A 15,747-nucleotide genomic window follows, 5' to 3' on the forward strand; every position below is an offset into this window, starting at 1 on the left:
GGGTGGGGGGGGGGCGGCTCCCTTATCCAAGTGAGGAATGACGAGGTGATATTTCTACATCAGTTAGGCTTTGATGCTTGGCTCCCGACACAATGCTGTCCATAGGGGAGAGGCGGTGAACTCTGGGTTACGGTAAATCATTCAAAAAGTGAACTCCTTTGCTTTTTCTTGTTTAATAGTGAGCCTTAGACATCTAGTGATACTTTAAACAGAACACAGAGCTGTGGGTTCAGTGGTTTATGACCGCCCCTCCCCCAAAGGAAATGCAAATTTGATCACTGGTTTCTGGAGTGGTCGTTATCCTTCACGTTTTGGGATTTGCTATGATCACAGCACTAGGTTTGCAGAAATGGATAAAAGGCAATCTTGGCCTTTTAGGTCAGGGGTCAGCATACTTTTTCTATATAAAGGGTCAGGTAGTCCGTATTCTAGGGTCTGCCCTGGTTCCGTCCGTGAGAACCACTCCACTCTCTTTTGCAGACAAAGCAGCCATGTGGTAGATGTAAATGAGCAGGTGTGGCTGTTTTCCAATAAAGCTTCCCGGACACTGAAATTGGAGCTGAATATGATTTGCACGTGTCACGAAATCTTGATTTTTTTTTTCCCCCCCCCTTGAGCATTTAACATGTAAAGACCGCTCTTAGTTTGACTGCCATAGGGAAACAGGTCGAGGACACCTGTCCTAGGAACTCCCACTCAGATGTCTGCAGTGGCAGTGCCCATCTGTGGCATCCTGCCACCGGTCAGTTCTGCGTGGCTCACCGTGGGAACAGGTGAGAACCCGGCCAGAATGGTTCTGTCTCCCTTCTCAGGCAAGGGGAAGAGTATTTGTTGAGAGCTTTTGGAAACCGGGAAGTCCGCAATGCAAAATGACCTGGGAACCCCGAGTTGTAAACTAATTATGTGAAAGTCACTATCTGAACAGAGTCCAGCAGGGCAAAGTCAAGAGAATGTGGGGTTTTTTTTGTTTGTTTGTTTTTGCTTTTTTAGACATGTTGTTAAGATGCTCCCATTATTACATGGGACATTCTGTCCATCTTAAAATTTGCTTTCTGCTTCAGTTTGCACCTAGTATAAAAAAGTAGAGTTTCGGACTTGGGGAAGCAAACAGTTCAGTGTTTGGCAGAAAAGCAGACTTTTCATCCTTGTCAAACCTTCGAGATGTACAAGGGAGAACAGGTAGGAGGCTCGGCTACTTCAGAGGGTCCTGGCATGTTGATTGGTGGTGACGCATGCTGAGAAAAGTCTGGAACTTCAGTGGCCTCTCTTCCTACTTAGAGTCCTTCTGACACTTTGAATCTGAGTCTCACAACCTGAGGTCAGACCAGGAGTTCGATACTTTGCAGTCTTTGCTACTCAGTTGTATATTTCCTGTGTCTTCCTGTCCCTCTCAGCTAGTGGCTTTTGTGGTCCGGGGGGTGGTATCCACAGGCTTCAAACAAGCCCTTTGTATGCCTTAAGACTCCCCATGGATGCTTACCTGTGCGACGCAGGCAGACTGGGTCTGAGGACCCAGAAGAGGTCCCTGGGGACCAGCCAAGAGGGTTCTTGGCAAGATGGAAATCAAACGTGAGCCCGCAGGAAGCGAGAGCAGAGACCGAGGGAGCATCTGGCAAGACTTGGGAAGGAAGAGCATGAAGTCTCGTCTTTGCCTGGGGCCTGGGGTTTTTACTGAGGATTGTGGTCTGGTGCGCGTGTCCCTCCGGGCATCTGGGGACCGGTCAGAACCAGGACAGGGTCCAGGTGTCCCTCATAAATCACTTATTCCTTGGAGCCAGGGGGTCTTGGCATCGATGTCCAACACGAGCGGTCTGGAATGTGTGCATGAAGGCTTCACCCGGTCCCGCCTGAGAGGTTCTCTGTCGTGCTGGAAGACTCCAGAGATATCATTAACTCCCTGTCCCTTGCAAGGAGGACATACATGAAGCCATGGATAGGGTGGGGGTGCAGGTCCTAACGAGAATAGAAGCCGGAAAAGAAGTAAGGGGGGAAAAAAACCCAGCTTTTTCTTTCATGGGGTCCATTTCATTTCCCTGTCTCCTGGGGAAACAAAAACATGAATGCCAGGCCCGCTCCCAGAAATTGTGATTTAAGTGGTTCTTGGGGTGAAAAGGAGATATGGGCGTTTTTATGAAGGGTCAGGTTTGCAGCAGCTTCTTTGACCAGATGCCCTGTGTTCTGTATGTTACGGAACCAGGCTGGAACGCTGGCGGAAAAACCAAGCGGCCCTCGGAGATCTTGGTGGATTGCAGATTGGTTTTACACCGGCGGGCTCAGAGGAGACTGTTTCTCCAAAGGTCTGAGCCCGGAATGCCAGTGGGGAGGGTAATTTATAGCCAACAGCCTCCATATCTGGGGGCGGTTTGCGATGCACAGCAAACAAAGGAAGAAGAAACCGGAGGAGGCGTCTCTAAGCTAGAGAGACCAGAGTTTGTTTTAGTCCCATCAGCCATCTTTAGCGTAATTTATCCACTTCTCCAACATTGACGCCATGTGGTCACTTCATTTTTTTTTCTTTTCGGCAGATAATAGGATTTTCTGCATGTAAGAGGTATTTGAAGGAATCTATTTTTTCTATTATGTTGGGTAGGAAAAGTTTATGAACGATTGGTTTCCAGCCAACCATTCAGCTTCTGGAAATTACTTGTGGCCGTAGAGAGAGAGTGTCAGAGGATAGCTGAGGCACCAGAACCGAGTTCCCCATGTGTGTGTGAGTAGGGGTAGCAAGGAACTTTTCTAGTCTCTTTGGAAGTGAGGAGTTTCATTAGAAAGACGTTGCTCGGTGCCTGTCACGAACAAGCCACTATGCTAGAAGCTCGGTGTTTGTCGTTTGATTTCACTTTTCCCAGCCACGTGGTAAAGTACCTGGATGGACAAATAGACTCAGCCATTTGCCTAGAGCCACAGGTAACGGAGCTAGGATTCGAACCCACGGCAGCCCGATTTCAAAGCCGCGTCGTCTTGCCACTGTTTACACTCTGCCCAGATCACGGTTATCGGCTGTCATCAGGGAGGACTTCCAAATGGAGTTTACAGAACGTCCTGGAGTCACGGCTCTCCCAGGAAAAAACCAGGATGTGTCCGGAGTCTGAAATGTGCCTCTTTGAAAATTTTGCACGAGCTACCCTCTAGTAGAAGTCATTGGGATCGATAACCGAAGCCCCATGGTGCAGGGGCTGCGGTCTGGGGAGGACTGCAGGCGGGCAGGCAGCGTGCCAAGCCCCTGACCGGCATTGTTTCGCCCTCCGCTCCTATAAAACATAGGTGGGGCTGGCCCGGCTTACAGCTGACGGTGCCCAGGCTTCCAGAGGACAGGCACAAAGTGGCTTCCCGCTTACGAGTCCGGGGGGGAAAGTTCCAAGAAGTCCACCGTTTGCCCACTTTTCCTTCTTGGAAAACAAGCCCACAGAGGAAGTCTCTCTGGCTGCCCCTGTCCCCCTGCCATTTAAACTGTTCTGCAGAAGTTCGGGTTCTGGAGGGTTTTTCCACTTGCTCCTCCTGGTTTACTGAGATCAGGCCCACCAAGCTGCTGTTCCCCTTCCCTCTTGTCAGAGCACAACGCCCTTCCGTGTGGCCTCTGCCTTACCGGCTCTGGTTTGGACCTGGGGGTGACCTTTGTCCTACATGCCCGCAGCCCTCCCCTCCTCGCGGAACATTCCGTAACAGCCTGTGCCGGGTTTCCCGTCTTCCCTGCCGGGCCCTAGCAAGAGCCAGCTGACCCAGCTGTTGGGGTGTTTGGGTTTTTTTTTCCTCCCTGAGCGTGAGTGGCATTTTCGTTCGGAAGGTTTTACCAAATCTTTATCTGGGGAAAGAAGCCTGGTGGTCCTTTGACAGCAGTTGTGCGAACCCATCGGAGCTTTCGCTGCAGGCTGGCTCCAGAAGCCCTTTCTCAAACACCCCACAACCCGTGTGCAATTAATTTCCTGCATGTCTCAGGAGGGCCGGGATGACTTTGTCCGTATTGCTTACGACAACTTGGACTTTAGATGCCCCATCTTGGGCTTTAGATGGCTTAGATACGTAACAATTGTGAAACCCAGCGAGGGCTGGGATTGAAGGGTGGCCGGCAGGGTCCCTCCCGGAGTAGCAGGGGGCCACACGAGTGGTTTGGTGCGAGATCTTGCCCCACTTCACCTGGGCTGTTACTGGTCTTCAGTGCCTTGAAGGTTAAGTGCTCCGGGGATCATTTTTAAACGGCAGAGGCCAGTTCCTCTGAAAGTGACGCTTACAGTCACGGTGGTGAGCAGCTAGCTGGCTTAGAGTCAGGCACACGGCAGACAAGGAACCCGGAAAATGCAACCCCGAGCGCGTAATTGGGAGGACACGGGAAAGGCGGAGGGACAGGGGGTAAGTGAGCTCACCCCTCTGTGGGGTCACTGACCATAAAGCTGGCGCCCACGTGGATGGGGGTTTCATGCGCGGTGAGCTGAGCCCCTGTGCAGGAGTGTGCATGCGGGCTTTCCAGAGGGGGACGGTCACTCCTGTTTACCGGGACCTGATGTGAGGGTTGGAAATGTAACAGATCAAGGAGAAGAGCCTCTCTCTGCTTCTATAAATGGTTATGTTGTTGGGAATCTCTGCGTGAACTCTTCCATCCGTTCCACAAACCGAAACGGTAGGGTTAGGTTTGGGCTTAGGTTTACTGAAAAGGTAGTTCTGTGATTTTTGTTGTTGTTGTTGTTGTTTTGGGGGTTTTTTTGCCCTCAAGACTCCTGTCCTTAAGGAAAACCATTCGGTTTCTCACAGATGTCCAATCTCTCAAACTATTATTATTATGTATATTTTTAAGTGTATTCTGAAGGGGGGGTGCCTGGGTGGCTCAGTTGGTTAAGCATCTGACTTCAGCTCAGGTCACGATCTCACAGTTGTGAGTTCGAGTCCCATGTCGGGCTCTGCACCGACAGCTCAGAGCCTGGGGCCTGCTTGGGAGTCTCTCTCTCCCTCTCTTTGTCCCTACCTTACTTCTGCACTCTCTCAAAATAAATAAAATTAAAAGAAAGAAAGCATACTCCAAGAGTCAAGCATTTATAGTGGTCCCACATTGCTAGAAAGATGTTATTTTTTAAAAAAAATTTTAATGTTTATTTTTGAAAGAGAGACAGAGCATGAACGGGGGAGGGGCAGAGAGAGAGAGAGAGAGAGACACACACAGAATCCAAAGCAGGCTCTAGGCTCTGAGCTGTCAGCACAGAGCCCGACGCAGGGTTCAGACTCACAAACCATGAGATCATGACCTGAGCCGATGTCAGACTTAACTGACTGAGCCACCCAGGCGCCCCTAGGCATCATTTTTTTTTTTTTAAGGGCTCTAGGGAGTAAAAGTCAAGTGGCACAGAGTAAAAAGGTCTCCCTGCACCACCACCCTTCCATCTGCCCCTCTTCCCTGCTGGGAGCCACTATGCATAGTTTGGTATAAAACTTCCCATATAGTTTCCTAAAGACCTATTTTGTGCCTTCACCTCGTACACAATTATCTCTCAGTGATGATGATGATTACTCTAACATCAGTGGGCTTCCATAGAAGTTGGGTGACCAACCGTCAACATTGGCCCAGGCCTGAGGGGGAGCTCCTGGGAAGCCAGTCCTTCCAGTTAAAAACTGCAAAGTAGAGACATTGTTTTATAAATGGCTTTTGCCTTCTGACAGTGTCTTGGGAGATGAAGATACGACTTTACTGACTCGGGTTTTAAATGGAAAGACTCAGCCCATCCTCGGTCATGTGACCGGACGTGCCGACCTCCTCAGTTGGAGGAAGCCATTTTCTTTCCTCTGGCAACCATCCCCTTGTTCTCTGTACTTATTGACCTGATTCTGCTCTTGATTTATTCGTATTTTTAGATTCTACTTAGGCGTGAAATCGTACGGTATTTCTCTTTCTTGGTCCGACATACGTCGCTTAGCACAATACCCCCCAGCTCCATCCCTGTTGTCGCAAATGGCAAGACTTCATTCTCTATGGCTGAGTAATATTCTGTTGTGTGTGTGCACATATATGTATATATTCCCACCTTCTTTATCCATTTGTCTGTTGACGGACACCCAGGTTGCTCCCGTATCTTGGCTGTTGTAAATAATGCTGCAGTGTATACAGAGCTGCGTGTATCTTTTCAAATCAGTGTCTTTGTTTTCCTTGGGAAAATGCTTAGTAGTACAATTGCTGGGTCGTAGGGTAGTTCTATTTTTAATTTTTTGAGGAAACTCCATGCTGTTTTCCAGAGCGGCTGCACCCGTTTGCATTCCCACCAACAATGCAAAAGAGATCCTCTTTCTCCGCATCCTCGCCAACATCTGTTGTTGGCTGAGTTGTTAATGTTAGCCATTCTGACAGATGTGAGGTGATGTGGTTTCCGCGCGCATTTCCCTGATGATGAGTGACGTTGAGCATCTTTTCATGTGTCTGTCGGCCATCTGTACCCTTCTTTGGAAAAAAATCTCTGTTCGGGTCCTCTCCTCATTTTTAAAATCAGGTTTTTGTTTTTTTTTTTTTTCACGTTGAGTTGTATAAGTCCTTGACGCATTTTGGATACTCTATCACTTACAAATATCTTCTCCCATTCAGTAAGTTTTTTGTTTGCTTGTTTTGCTGATAGTTCGCTGTACAAAGGCTTTTTATTTTGATATAGTCCCAATAGTTTCTTTTATGCAAAGGAGTTCTTTTTGCCCCTGCTCAGGTGCCGGGTAAGCTCTGGTTTATCACCTTTAAATCTGAGACATAAATTAAAGTATTACATGAGATACTTGATCTTTAGGGGGCAATAGAAATTTTAATCTTTTCAAATGGAGGCTCCCTCAAAGTCTTGTCCCTGTGTAAACTTTGGGATACCTTAATCTAAAGTCTCCTCTGAGTTTTGACTCCAGGATCTTTAGAGAAGCACGCATCGGCGCCCCTGGAAGCATGGTCAGAAATCTTGCATTTTATCTGAAAACTTCATGCACGTTTCACGTTCTATTCTTTTTTTTTTTTTTTTAATGTTTTTATTTATTTTTGAGACAGAGAGAGACAGCATGAATGGGGGAGGGGCAGAGAGAGAGGGAGACACAGAATCGGAAGCAGGCTCCAGGCTCCGAGCTGTCAGCCCAGAGCCCGACGTGGGGCTCGAACTCACGGACCGCGAGATCGTGACCTGAGCCGAAGTCGGACGCTTAACCAGCTGAGCCATCCAGGCGCCCCTCACATTCTATTCTAAGAGATCTCTTTGTTATAATAATAGTAAACTTCCTGCCATAGAGTAAGAGGATTCTCCAGGAAGATAGGCCATGTTTGTTTATTCAGGGCCCCTCCTGCTGGACAACGTGGGCCGGGCACCACAGGGAACCCAAGGTTACTTCGTGGTTGGCACGCGTCAAGTGTTGAATTACGCTCAAGGACGATCTTAGGATGGAGTCCCTGTTTACTCCATTCCTCAAACCAGGAAACCAACGTTTGGAGAATTCCCGTGACTGGCTCAGGGCAATCAGATGACAAATGGCAGAGTCCATTTGGCTCACCCAGATGATCCCCATGCCAGAAGCGCTGCTTTCTGGATGTCCCTGGGCCACTCAGCGTACCTTAGCTCCCTTCCCTGCACTGGGGCCCCGGGAAACAGCCTCGCTCTTCAGGTAGCCCTGGGATTGTGCCACTCCTGTTGGGCTCACTGGAGCACCACCTTCCCAAATCAAATCAAATCAAATCAAATCAAATCAGGCCAAATCATGGGCGAGAGTGATATTCCCGGTACACATTCTCCTTTCTATTTGGAAGTAAATGGGTCTCTGGCTCCAGTAGTAACTTGAATAATTAGCTGTTGGAAATGCTCCTCTTAGCAGACCTTCCTTCCACGTTATGAGGAAGGCCGGGGCCTGATTTTTCCACATTCCCAACACACTGGGAGTTTGGGGGCCCTCCCGTTTAGAGGAATAACCCACGTATGGAGGAAGAGGGGCTCTGGTTCGGGAAACATTGGGCTGCCTGTGGGGAGCCCAAACCCTTTCCAGCGGGACTTCTCAGAGCCCTGAATATACTAACCTGCGGTGGCAGTCTCCAAAATGTGACTCTGGGACCTGGCAGCGATGGGGACCGTCTTTCAGGGCCGGTGTCCCACAGCCACCTCTTGAGAAGCACGGAACCGTTTCATTTCTTGCCCTTCTCAATTTTCCTTCGGAGTCCCGGAAGTATGATCCTGCAACGGATCAGGGTCACCGGCTTGAGCTCTTGTGCAGGGTTCCACGGTGTGTGTGTGTGTGTGTGTGTGTGTGTGTGCGGTCAGAGTTCAGGCTCTCAGGGAGATCTGCCAGCAGGCAATTGCACTAACTCAACCGTGGGGGGAGGTGGTGGTGGGCGTAGGGGGAGCGTGAAGAAAACGCACAGACCCCGCAGGACGGCTCAGGTCCAGCTCTGCCACTCCATGGTGGGGCCTTGGGCAACAGATGCCCCCTGTGCCTCGTCTCTTCATTGGCAAAACCGGGAGCACATACTTCCGAGAACCTTCGTGGACACGTGAAGGAACGACAAACCTGAAGCGCACGGCTTAAGACCTGGTGTCCAGTAAGTGCCCGACAAACGTTAGGCTGTATTATCGTTAAGCAATTTCCTTGGCTCGTTGGACGATCGCTTACGCCTCGCGCTGTATCTGCCCTCGGTTTCCAAAAGAGCCCTGTGTCCAGAGTCATTTTTTTCTAACTCTCGCTTGCTGGGGAAAGGGGTCAGAGAGCCTGTATTGGGAGTTATTGCGAAATTCGAACAGGTCTGGGTTTTAGGCCCCGCCTTCCCTCACAGGGTTTACTTTCTAGTGGGGAAGACAGGGGTGCGTGTAAAAGTGACCTCACACATAACTACACCCAGGGCGCATGCAGAGGGAGAGGACAGGGAGCCATGAGGGCATCGAGCAGGAGCCTGGCGTCCAGTGCAGGATGCGGTGGGGATTCAGCCGCCTGTCCAGGTGGTTGCCCGATGCCTGACCTTGACACCCACACCCTTGAGACTCGTCGGGGCAGGAGGACCCTCCAGGGAGGCAGGAAGCACGGCCCAGACACTGAGACGGACCTGAGCTAGGTGGAGGCATCGATGCATCCCGTGGGTTTACCCTTCTGGGTGCTAGGCGCTGCACTGCAGAGCCAGGGACAGGCCACAGCCAGCCCTCGTCCCGACGAAGCTTACATTCCACGGAGGGGTATGAGTGAGCATATCAGCATAGCGTCAGCTCACAGGGACGCATAGTGTCAGCTCAGCATATGGTAAGTGACACGAAGGAAAGGGACGGGTCATTGAGAATAAGACCCGTGGGTGTCAGGGTGGGTCTGGAGTGGGAACATTGAAGCAAAGACAGAAAAAGGGGCAAGAGATAACTATGCCAGGGAGCAGTGGTGGGAAAGAACATTCCAGAACACGGGCCCACAAGCATGGGCTGAACAGGGACCAATGGCCAGAGAGTGGGCCGGGGCCAGATCCCCAGGGCCATGTGGACCACAAAGGAGTATGATGAAGGAGCCACTGAGAATGTGAAATTCAGTTCAGCTGCTCACTGCCAGAGTGACTTTGGGCAAGTTTAACTTCTTGAGCCCTGAGATTCCTTTTCATTTAAAAACAAAACAAAAGGCTGCTCATGATACTCATCTCACAGAGTAGAATGAGATCATGATTATAAAACGCTTCGTACAGAGCCTGGCACACAGGAAGTACTATACAAATCTTAACTATCGGTGCTAATATACAGGTTTTAATCAGTAGACAGGGTGCCTTGCATTTTGTGGGGTATATTTTTTAACTTTTTGCTATAGAAAAAAGTTAACTTTTTTTTAATGTTTACTTGGAGAGTGAGAGAGAGAGAGAGAGCACATGTGCACTGGAGCGGGCAAGGGACGGAGACAGAGAATATCCCAAGCAGGCTCCACACCACCAGCACAGAGCCCGACGCGGGGCTCGAACCCATGAACCGCGAGATCATGACCTGAGCTGATACCAAGAGTTGGACGCTGGGGTGCCTGGATGGCTCAGTCGGTCGAGCGACTGACTTTGGCTCAGATCATGAGCTCACGGTTTGTGAGTTCGAGCAACCCGCATCGGGCGCTGTGCTGACAGCTCGGAGACTGGAGCCTGCTTCGGATTCTGTGTCTCCCTCTCTCTCTGCCCCTCCCCTGCTCATGCTCTGTCTCTCTCTGTCTCAAAAATAAATAAAAACATTAAAAAAAAATTTCAAACCCACAGCAAAGTTGAAATAACAGTAGAGCGAACACCCACTGCATTCCGCATCAGTTGCAGACATCGGTACCTTCTCCCCCTGAGTACTTCGGCATACTTCCCTTTAACTAGAGTTTGGAGGCGGGGGGGGGGGGGGGGGGAGGGTGTTGGAGTTGTTCAAGCAAATCTCAGAGCCGGATAAATACTTTAGTAGGTATCTCTAAAAGAGAGGCGGACTTTTTCAAAACCATTGCCATGATTGTTTCCAACACAGTTAACTGTTTCCTTAACCTAGTCCCCAGTTTGCGCTCAGTGCCCTCTGACTGTGTCAGAGAAGTCTTTGAACAGTTGTCCTGTTCCAATCAGGACCCACAAAAGGTCCTCTTAGGTCTCTCTTCGTCTGTAATAACCGCCCCCCTCCTTTATTGAGTGCCAGTTACTTACTGAGGAAAACAGGTCGTTTGTCCCATAGAACTTCCCACATCCTGATTACGCATCTCTCAAGCATCAATTTAACATGTCTCTCTGCCCCTATACATAAGTACATAGGTGTAGAGGCTTGAATCAATTCGGGTCCAAATCCTTGGTCCAAGACCACTTCACAGGTGGTGCCGTTCCCTTTCTTGCTTTCTTCCTTCCTTTCTTTTTTTTTAAATATTTTTCAGGAGAGCGTGAGCGAGGGAGGGGCAGAAAGAAGGGGACAGAGGATCTGAAGCGGGTTCTGTGCTGACAGGCTGACAGCAGTGAGCCTGACGTGGGGCTCGAACTCATGAGCCTCGAGATCATGACCTGAGCCAAAGTCGGACGCTCAACCGACTGAGCCGCCCAGGCGCCCCCGCTGTTGGCTTTCTATTGTGTCACGTGAAGAAGAACCTAACGTTGGGTTATCCCACCTTCAGTGATGCTCACTCATCAGTGAGCGTGGGAACATTATTAGCCTGACCCCCGTTGCGAAGTCCTCGCCAGCCTTTCACTGAATAGTTCACAAGCCATGGGCGATCCGAGCCCAGGTCAACATTATTTCCTTACTGGCTGCAAATGTGGCTTCCTACTTCCCTCCATCCCGGTTCCCTTCTTAGCTGTCATTGTTCTGTAATGGACAAGTTTCACCCACCGTCTGGCAACCCCGAAGTACAGGAAAGGCAGAATAAATGCTTGATTGTGTCCTTTTTTTTTTTTTTTTTTTTTTGTAAGTCAATTTCAGAGTCATGAGTGCTACCATTGGGAGTTCCCCAGGTGTCTGTGAGGTTTTGTTTTGAGGAACATTAGGACCGTATGATTTTTGAAACTGCTTTGACATATTTCAGTCCACTGCCGTGATCACCGTTTTACGGGCCCAGGTATCTTATCTTTGGCAGAGCAAGCCGCTACCGGGTCCTCGTGTTCAGGCAGGACAGGAAGTTACAGTTCATTTCTGTACATTTCTGCCCCAGCTCTGGAATGAGCCGTTCATTTCCCCAATAGTCATGCTTCCTTTTAAGGCGAAATATACTTAGAAATCACAATGTGGGGGGCACCTGGGTGGCTCAGTTGATTAGGCGTCGGACTCTTGATTTTGGCACCAGTTGTGATCTTGAGGTTTGTGGGTTCAAGCCCCACATCAGGGTCTGCACTGGTGGCATGGAGCCTGCTTGGAATTCGCTCTCTCCCTCTCTCCCACTGCCCCTCCTCTGCTCATGCTCTCTCTCAAAAATAAATAAAGTTTAAAAAATCATAATCTGGGACAAGAAATGGTTTACAAGTTCCTCTTGGCTTCTCTGTGCATTATGGACTAGGGTCAGGGAGCTGGGTCAGGAGACTTATGCAGTGGTTCAAATAAGTGTCAGCAGTGGCTTGACCTTGATCTCAGGTCAAAGCCGGGTGCATCATGGAGAGTGATTAGAACGCTCTTCATTTGTGTTGTTTATATTAGCTCACTTAAACCCCACCAGATCTCTCTGAGGAAGTCATTCTTATCATCCCCGTTGAACACACGAGAAAGTCAAGGCTCAGAGAGGTGAGGGAATTTGCCGAAGGTCACACAGGAAATAAAGAGCAGAAATAGAACCTGGAGTTAGCAACTCCAGATTCTGTAATCCAACCGGTACACAAGGTCTTTTTTTTTTTTTTTTAATTTTTTTTTTTAATGTTTATTTATTTTTGAGACAGAGAGAGACAGAGCATGAACGGGGGAGGGGCAGAGAGAGAGGGAGACACAGAATCGGAAGCAGGCTCCAGGCTCTGAGCCATCAGCCCAGAGCCTGAAGCAGGGCTCGAACTCACGGACCGCGAGATCGTGACCTGAGCTGAAGTCGGATGCTCAACGGACTGAGCCACCCAGGCACCCCCACAAGGTCTTAATTTAACTTAATTAACTAACCTAGATTAGTTTCTGGCACAAAACGTGATCTGTCAGCGAGGCTGGCCTGCTTGTGCTTGTCAACTGGGATTCTGGCGAGGCTCCCGAGGGCCTGGGCCACCCTGCAGACCCTCTCCCTGCCCGGAGAGGTTTGCGGAACCTTAAAATGGCCCTCGAGACTGCTCCTGGTGCCCTCTATCCACACAACCTATAAGTTCTTCTGAGCCCGTCTTCTCATTACTTAGTCTTTACAGGAGCCCTCGTGAGGTTGGCGTTACTCAAAACTGAAAAACTGAGGTCCAAAGATTCCAATACGGAACCGACGCTGCGGAGTTTCCCAGCTGCTGACGGTGCCGAGGCCTCTGATTCTGTGTCTAGAGCGGTTTTCTCTTTGACTTCTGGAAGGGACGGGACAGGGGAGAGGTTGCTCCTTTTTAGAGAAGCAAATCACCCATGTGGGGTTCTCTTGATTCCTCCTGACATTTGCAACCAGATTTCCAAAGCTGGTGGGAGGTGCTGGGCCGGCCTTGAAGGAGAGCAGCCGTCCCCAGAAGGTCAAGTTGACTCAGGTTGGGAGGAATCACGTCACACTGTCGTTAAGGCAGGATGGTGCCGTGGCCCCGCCCGGGCACTAGGCGTCGGGGAGGCCTCAGCCAGCAGAGCCAACTGGGGGAGGAGATACCCACCACGGTCAACATCAAGGAGAAGCCTTGCACAAAGCCCGCTGGTCTCCAAGGCAGGGGCCGCTCGGCACCTAAGTAGCAACACTAATGAGGAAAAGAACTACAAGAATGACAGCAGCCACTCCTGATCGCACGCTTTGTTAAGGTCGAGCTAAGCAATCTACCTACGGGAGTTCATTGAATTGCCCTTCGGGGCGCTGGGGTTATTGCCCCCATTTTACAGATGGGAAAACTGATTTTCCAGCCCAGGCAGGCAGACCGCGGAGGCTGTTCTCAGCTCTTAGCCCTGTAGCTCCCCGCTGCTCCAAGAAGGAGGCGGGCCCCGGCCACCTTTGCAGGTGGAATTCTATCCTCTCTATTCCTTCTGGACCCGGGATTTTGTCTCCTTCCATCATCCACTCATTCATCAGCAGGTATTTCCTGAGCACCAGCCAGGTGTGGCTGCTGGCTCCAGGAGACGCGGAGCAGACAGCACAGGAAGGAGGGGCCCTCCCAGGCAGGGTTTAAAATCTCACGGCACATCTAGGAGAAGCCCTTGCTGTGCCACTAAAAAAAAAAAAAAAAAAAAGAAAGAAAAGAAGAAAAAAAAAAAGCACACAACTTGGTCTTGCAGGTAAGGATGTTTCTGGAAGGAGGTGTGACATAGCCAGGCAAAGGGGCTGATGCAGGAAGGCGGAGGAAGTGTGTCGGAGGCTTATGGTGCAGGAGCCACAAAGGCCTCGACGGAGGAGGAACCAGGAACTCTGGAACTTTCCAGGAACCAAACAGCCTGCCTGGCGCTGGGGAAAGGGTGGAGAGGGGGTGGGGCAGCAGACAGGGACAAATTACTAAGCAGCATCATGAGACACTTAAGGGATGCACGCCTCCTTCTTGGAGCAGCGGGGAGCTACAGGGCCCAGAGCTGAGAACAGCCTCCTCGGTCTGCCTGCGGAGAACTGATTTTCCAGCCCGGGCAGGCAGACCTAGGTCGTGTGTGACAGTTGACTTTGGCAGTTTCTACCAAGATGGCTCAAGTGAGACCCTAGCGGGACAGGTGAGCCCGGTGAGCCTTTGAGACCGCGGAGCAGGTTTTCCACTGGAGGTGAGGACGTGCCTCTCTTACGTTTCTCCAGGGTGGGGGCCCAGCGGGAACCATTCAGGCCAGTTGTGCCTGGGCCAGCAGTTTAACCCCAACCAAATTTGGGTTTGGCTGACAGGTGTTAAATGAGCACGGGTGGCTTGCCAGGGAAAACTGAAATTCACAGGCTTTTCATAAAAGGGATTTCCTCCCCAAAGTTGTCCCCAAATTGGTGGCCCCCAATGCTGCACACCTGCTCGACTCTCAAGGCAGTGTGGGATTTGGTACAAACCCACCAACATGTAGGTAATGTGTGCTTACTCTGATGGTCACGGCATTCTCCGGAGACCCAGATGTTCTGACGAGTGATTAGTTTGAGAACCGCTCTGGTTCTCATTTCTAGGCTTTGGATTCCAGCCGTCCCAGAAGGTAGGGTAGCCAATTCATCCACCGAATCAGCAGCCTGCTCACCTCCACTTACTACAAACGTAGGCTTTGGGGGCGCCAGGGTGGCTCAGTCGGTTAAGCGTCTGACTTCGGCTCAAGTCATGATCTCCTGGTTTGCGAGTTCGAGCCCCGCGTTGGGCTCAGTCCTGACAGCTCAGAACCCGGAGCCTGCTTCCGATTCTGTGTCTCCCTCTCTCTCTGCCCCTCCCCTGCTTGTGCTCTCTCTCTCTCTCTCTCTCTCTCTCTCAAAAATAAATAAATTTATTTATTTATTTTTTTAAACGTAGGCTTTGGAATGAGGCAGAGCAGCGTCGAATTCCGTGTAGCTCCAAGCCGTGTGACTTTGGGCAGGTCACGCACCGCTCTCTGGTGGCTGGATTTTCATGCCCCATCTGTGAAATGAGATAAGAATACTACTCCCACAGGATGGCTATGAGGAGTAAATGAGAACCCGAATGCAAGAGTCACGACGACGGAAGGCGTTGTTATATATCAGCATGCCGTGCTTTTAGCGTTTGTGGTTAGGGAGTGACAGGTGGCAGGTTCTGTTTGAGACGAAGGTTACAATTCTCTCGCTCTCCCTGGGCATTTCTCCCCCCGGGGTAGGGAAACATGACCTCTCACCAGCACAGTGCCCTGGCCCAATCACAGAGGTAGGTGATATCCTTGCGTTGCCCCCTCCTCCGCTGTCACCTGCACCGTCACACATCGTCAGATGCGAAAACAAAGGAGTGGCCTTTGTTTTCTTGTTTACTATTTGTTTATTGTGAACCAAGTGTTCATAATAGAACACTTTGCTGCTTGCTGTTCCTTTTTTAGTCCTTTTGGCAGAGTCCCCATCTGTAGCCAGCATAGTTGCTAATTCACCATCTAGCACAGTGCCAAGGGCAGACTCTGCTTGAGACGTCCTGCCCCCCGTAGCAACCTGGCGAACTCCTATTGATTCCTCAAAGGCCCAGGGCAGATGTGTCTTTCAGCTGTCCCTCGTGCCCATCACCACCCCTGGAAGGAGTTCTCTCTCAACCTCCCTTCCAGATCGGGCTGTTCCTGATGCTGGGATCCTGGC

This window comes from Panthera leo, chromosome D3 (assembly GCF_018350215.1).
Source record: "Panthera leo isolate Ple1 chromosome D3, P.leo_Ple1_pat1.1, whole genome shotgun sequence".
Taxonomy (NCBI): Eukaryota; Metazoa; Chordata; class Mammalia; order Carnivora; family Felidae; genus Panthera; species Panthera leo.